Below are 5,941 nucleotides of genomic sequence, written 5' to 3'. Positions count from 1 at the left end.
TGAGGGACGATTAAATTATTCTGCGATTAAACATTTGGAATAAAATAATTTGTTGTTCAACTTCGATTAGTTCCAGCTGCAACAACATTCTCTCTCTTTCACTCGCCATTAGGCGCGTTTACAGATTTGCGCAAAACTTTTGCGATTTTATTTTTCTAAATGTCGATAAAAAACTATTGCCAAATGACCGACGTTTATCCTCTCGCGATAATCATTCCAAAAATCATGGCAACGGACGTTGGTAGCCACCGCACTAGACATTATTATTATTAATGGAAGGAGACGCATGGCATTAATGGCAGGGAAAGACACGGAGTTCTCCCTCATTTCTGCTCCGAGGTCTTGATTGTGGCATTTCTTTGAGGTTAGAGTCCAGTAGGCTATTCCTGTAATTATTGTTTCTTTTATGAATCCATTCGTTTTCCCTTATTTAACCCGTAATTGCAAAATGAAAAATGAACGGTTGTTGTATTTTTACAACGCAAAGTTGAACACCAAAATTTAAATTTGAACTGTACACCAAATGCTGCGCAAAAAAATATATATATATATATCGACGAATTTTCATATATTTGTTTATGATTTTTTTGCCCCTTTATTAAACATTTAAAATATTCACAAATTAATATGGAAAAAATATAGATTTTACTGGTTTTCTAAGGCTAAATTAGAACCTGGAAATTATATTTTTCCCGGAGTGCTGAATGAGAAGAGCCATAACCACAGAAAGGGGATTTATAGGTGAGATATAGGTTATAATAAATGTTTCTGAAAAAATATCGAGGCATTTTAATTGTTTATTAATAAACTATTGTTTTCTATATCAATGTCGGCTAAAAAACATCTCCATCACCGGATGCACTTTTAGAGAGAAATGCACCTTTCATACGGATTACATAATCAGAAGGTATTAGCTTTCGATTCGAATTTGTTCGTTTTAAAGTGGACATTTCAATAGCCTACAGAGGCGATATTTTGTTAGTTCTCGCGCTTCAGTTCACGGAGACCATGAAAGCGCGCCTGATTGTTTTATTTTATTTTACAAAAGCAAAACGTTTTGTTGTTATTGTGAGTTTACGCAAATAAAAGAAGTTGCAAATAATGTATTATTATCTGTATGACCAGAAATGATAGAGTATTTTAAGTTGTTTCCACTGTTGATAGGAAAATGCAAGTGTTCGCGCCCGAGCCTCCCTGCCATCCAGTGCGCGCTCCACACTCGCATACACACTTGGATATGCGTCAAAAGCTTGTGTTTATTCGTAATATTAATTAGTATTTTAAAAGTAATACAAAAAGTATTTATTGATAATCTTAGCCCTGTATTATTATTGTCCAACCTGTATTTTGAATGAGATGTGACGAATTGCTTTGTTCCTTTTTTTGGATAAAAGCGTCTTCTACATATGTAGCCTAATAAATGTTATGATAATTATTATTATTATTTGCGGACACTAGGGCTGTAACGATACGCGATATAAAATCGAAATCGCGATACTCAGGTCCACGATCCTGTATCGCGATGTGAGAAGGCAGAATCGCGATCACACCCCTTCCAACTCCCAGAGTTATCCTTCCTGTCCAGAACCAGGGCTCGAATTTCGGCGCGGGTATTGCGCAATGCGCATAATTCTAATCATTCCCGCAGGTCTCCCATTTATAATGCGGGAAATTCCCGCAATCGTAATCCACACAGATAATAAAATAAAATCATTCTTTTAACAACTATCTTCCAGACGCAATTTCACAAACAGCGTGAGTGTTCAGCGGTGCCGCGCGCTCTTCTATCTCTTCTCATAATGTGTTGTGCAAGGCAAGCATCAAGCGCTGCGGCGATAATACACACTCGCGTTTTGGAGTCGGGACCATAGACTGTAAGGTCGGGGCATGACGGAATATTCACTTGCACAATCGGGCCAGCAGTGCATCGTGACTGAAGTCTTTTTAAGTCTTACCAAGTCTTACCAGTTTAAGCATTCAAGCGATTTTAAACTAATCAGTGCTCGCGCGCTCTCTGAGATTATTTTCTATGCGCACATTCATAGAAAATCCGCCTCAAAAACAGCTGGCTAGTAACTATTTTTCGCGGATTATATTGCTTTAGCACGCAAAATTGTCAATTTCGGTCTTTGTGAGTAGGCTATACTCTAAACATAGTCGGTTTTGTCTTTAATAAGCATAAACGCATGCCAGTATAATGAACACAGGATCCGTGCACTAGCTCTTAAAGTGACGGCAGCCATATGTGTCTGTCATTAATTTTGTTGTCAAAACAACAAAAGATGGCTTTAAGTTAAAGGAATCAGGATTAATAGCCTATGTATTTAATTTATTCAGGACTAAAATACTACCCAGTGTTATTTTCCATTTGATTACTTTATTCAGTATCTGTATATGAATACTAGTGTTAGACCTATTCAAAAACTTTTCTCTTTAATTGTCTTTATTTGTATCTTTATTCTATTGTATTTATTTGTGCTACTTTTTTCAATTTAATTAAACAATTTAAATCAAGCTTCCTTGTGATGTGTAAATTCTTAACAACAATATTACCCCATTGTAAAAATGCAATGAGCGCAAACATTTAGGCAAGATAAATGTAATAATTTTGTTTGGAAAAAATGCCCCCCCTTTCTCCCCCTCAAACAAAAAAAAAATCCTCCCCATGAGAATCATCTAAAGGGGGGATTCCTCTATTAAATTAATCCTCAATTGACCGGTAACACGTCCAACATGCAGATGCATATCCTACGGCACCATCCCGAAATCAATTTAGTTGGAGTACAGAACACAGCCCAAAAGCAGCAGCCTACACTGCCTAGTATAGTTTAATAATTTGCATAGTTATTATTGTTCTTTGGTGTTTAGATTATACAGGTTTTTCCTAATGTTATTTAATAAAAATACCGGTTTTTTTCTTCTCTCAAAATCTCTTTTTTTCACCACAAGCCCCGCCCCCTCAAGCCCCACCCCGTGATAGAATCGCGATACGAATCGAATCGTGGGTCAAAAATCGTGATACGAATCGAATCGTGGGTTTGGTGTATCGTTACAGCCCTAGCGGACACGGACCCCAAACACACCGCGTCTTCTAAGTCAGCTGACTGTTAATGCGCAAAACCTGTTTCCATTGCAGTTTTGCGAAATATTCCTTTTTCAAATTGCCTGAAAAACCTCCCCATGCCAGCGTAAAATCTTTTTTTGTGATAAACGAGTTTTTTGCGAAATGGTCGTTCCATTGTGCGTATTTTCAATTCGCAATTTCAATTTGCGCAATTTGAAGGGTAATGGAAACGAAAGCGGAACCGGCGCACGGAACCAAAACAAACTAGCAAAGAGATTCGCGAAGCACACACCCCCCTAGCGTTCTGGCGTTGAAATGCACCGCGATGCAACGCAACCTGACGCAGAACCATAAAACGGCCACGACGCCGTAGGAGTGACGGCGTAGCTACGCCGTGGAGTTGACGCAGAAGCATAATGACGCCTTAAGGCTGCACAATATATCAACATTATTGAAATATCGCAAATGTATATATAGCGTATGCATATCGCACCGGCTTGCAATAACTGGGGTCATGCACAAAAGACAAAGAGAAAATCACACTGCTCTTGGCTGAATAACTTTTGTAGCTTTAATAGGAATTAGTACACTATATTTAATTCATACAGTGAAAACTAGCAGCATTTTATTTTTACATTTAAGTTTCTTTTGTTAAATAAACCTAATGTAATGCCTTCCTGAAACCCACACTTACTTCTCATGCTACAGTAAAACACTGCTGTTCACTTTCAGAAGTTGTAGAGATGTTTTCTTGCCACAAAAAGAATGTGAAACACATATGTAGGTTATATAATTTTAAAGATAATTTAAGTTTATTTTAAACACTTTAAGCATTATCGTATCACATATTGAATATCGCATTATTCAATGAGTTATCGCATATTCATTTTTCTTCAACATCGTGCAGCCCTACTACAGACTGTAACTGCTTTTTGTCTTTTACTTTTTTTAAGGGAATCCATCCTGAACCTGTTAGTGAGCTGGTGGTGCAAAAGCCCAAAACAGTGGGTCAGAGCGGTCTGAGGTCCACATTGTACAAGGCATATACAGGTGATTAATTTGTTAACTGTTTGATTGTTGCTTTGTGAGAGTAAGTAAAAAAAAATTTATGTTATGACTAACATCATAATGGTTACCGCAGATACAATAAAATGTAAATATAGTTAAGCACTCATGTCTAACTTTTTTTTTGTGTGACCAATAATCTTGTGCATCTCTTTGCTCTTTTGTCTAGGACCACTGCCAGATCCATATATGATGGCATCTGGAAGCAAATTAAGCCAGGTGCAGCCCCAGCCTCTCATGGCTGTTGTATTGGATGGGATTTCTGAGATGGAGCTGACGCCATCTAAATTTGGGTCTGTCCCTCGTGGATCCCCCATGTCCTATCACTGTCCACCCATGAAGTCCAGTGACCTCATCCTACACCACATGGCTCCAGAATTTCCGTCCCTTCCTCTGATGCAGCACACTTTCCCCAGGTTGCATTTCGTGCCGACATTACATCAGTTAATGCATCTCCAGTCTCTTGAAGTTTCACCGCAGCTGTCCAGCGAGATAGAAAAAGAAACTCAGCAGCAGTCCAAATGTCCTGCGTGGACACAGCTACGGCGACCAAGGCTGACTGCCAGTCGTTTTTGGGATGCTGCTTGTAGTAGGGATGCACCGAATCCAGATTTGTGGGGTTCGGCCGAATACCGAATCCACTGGTTAAGATTCTGCCGAATCCGAAACCGAATACCGAATCCTACTCTCATCCTCAGTCCATTAACACAGTAAACACATTAATGAAGTAAACAAAGTGGATTTTTCATTTTATTTTATTACTGTAAATAATAAACACTACTTTACTTTTATAACTGTAAAAAAAAAAAAAAGAATAAGCAACATTATGCATTTGAACAGCGGCGATATTGTGTAGCCTATTGTTTAGAGTCCTTGACTCCTTGCCACCATGAGACAAATCAGCATTGCAAATTGAACATGTAGCTCCAATTTAATTGCCTTCTTTTGACTGAAAGTACTGCCAAACAACACTTTTTCTGCTCACGAGTTCTATTTTCACTTTCTCACAGCCTAATGCATTCGAACGGTCCACCTACTGTAACGAGTAGAAATAAGGTGTGGCCCCTTTAAAGGCACACTGTGGAACTTTTGGCCACTAGGGTGCGCTCGACCTGTAATTTTCACGTCTAGTTCCCCTAGAGGCCACAAGCGCCGCAGCATTGTCGCAAAAGTCAACAAACAGTCAACCGGTCAACCTCCCGTGTCTTTATGTGTGTGCAGACGGTATTTGATTTGTATGTTGGAGAAAGTTAATCGATTCACTACTGACCAAAATAATAATATAAATATAAGATTAATAATATAAATCCTATAAAGAAAACAAATTGAATAAAAGTAGCATTCGCAGAAAACAATGTCTGATCATCAGGTAAGTCGCATTGACAAGGGTTGCCCAATCCTGCCGATCGTCTGTCCTGCACAGTTCATCTCCAACCCTAATCAAACACACCTGAAGCAAACAATTAACGTCTTCAGGATCTCTTTGCAATGGGTTGGAGATGAAATCGAGTAGTCGGGAAATCGTAACAAAACTGATATAACTCACTACATATTTCCGTTATTTGTAGTCTTCAGTTTGTTTTTCCTTTTACACAAATACAAACATATATGAGCTGAAAGGAAAAAAAACATTTACATTTGTATACGGCAGTATGTTGTGACTTATATCAGTTTTGTTACACGAATTCGCAGTAAATATTACATTATATATACACTTTTATGCCGATGTTTATTTTAAACTCTCCCTTTTTCTTTTTTTGGTCTCCTCTGACAAAATCTTTGCTTTCTTCGCTTTCTTCCAAATAGCTGTTG

This window comes from Rhinichthys klamathensis, unplaced genomic scaffold (assembly GCF_029890125.1).
Source record: "Rhinichthys klamathensis goyatoka isolate OS25496 unplaced genomic scaffold, OSU_Roscu_1.1 h1tg000242l_1, whole genome shotgun sequence".
NCBI lineage: Eukaryota > Metazoa > Chordata > Actinopteri > Cypriniformes > Leuciscidae > Rhinichthys > Rhinichthys klamathensis.
The sequence above is the reverse complement of the archived record's forward strand: the minus strand, read 5'-3'. Positions refer to the sequence as shown.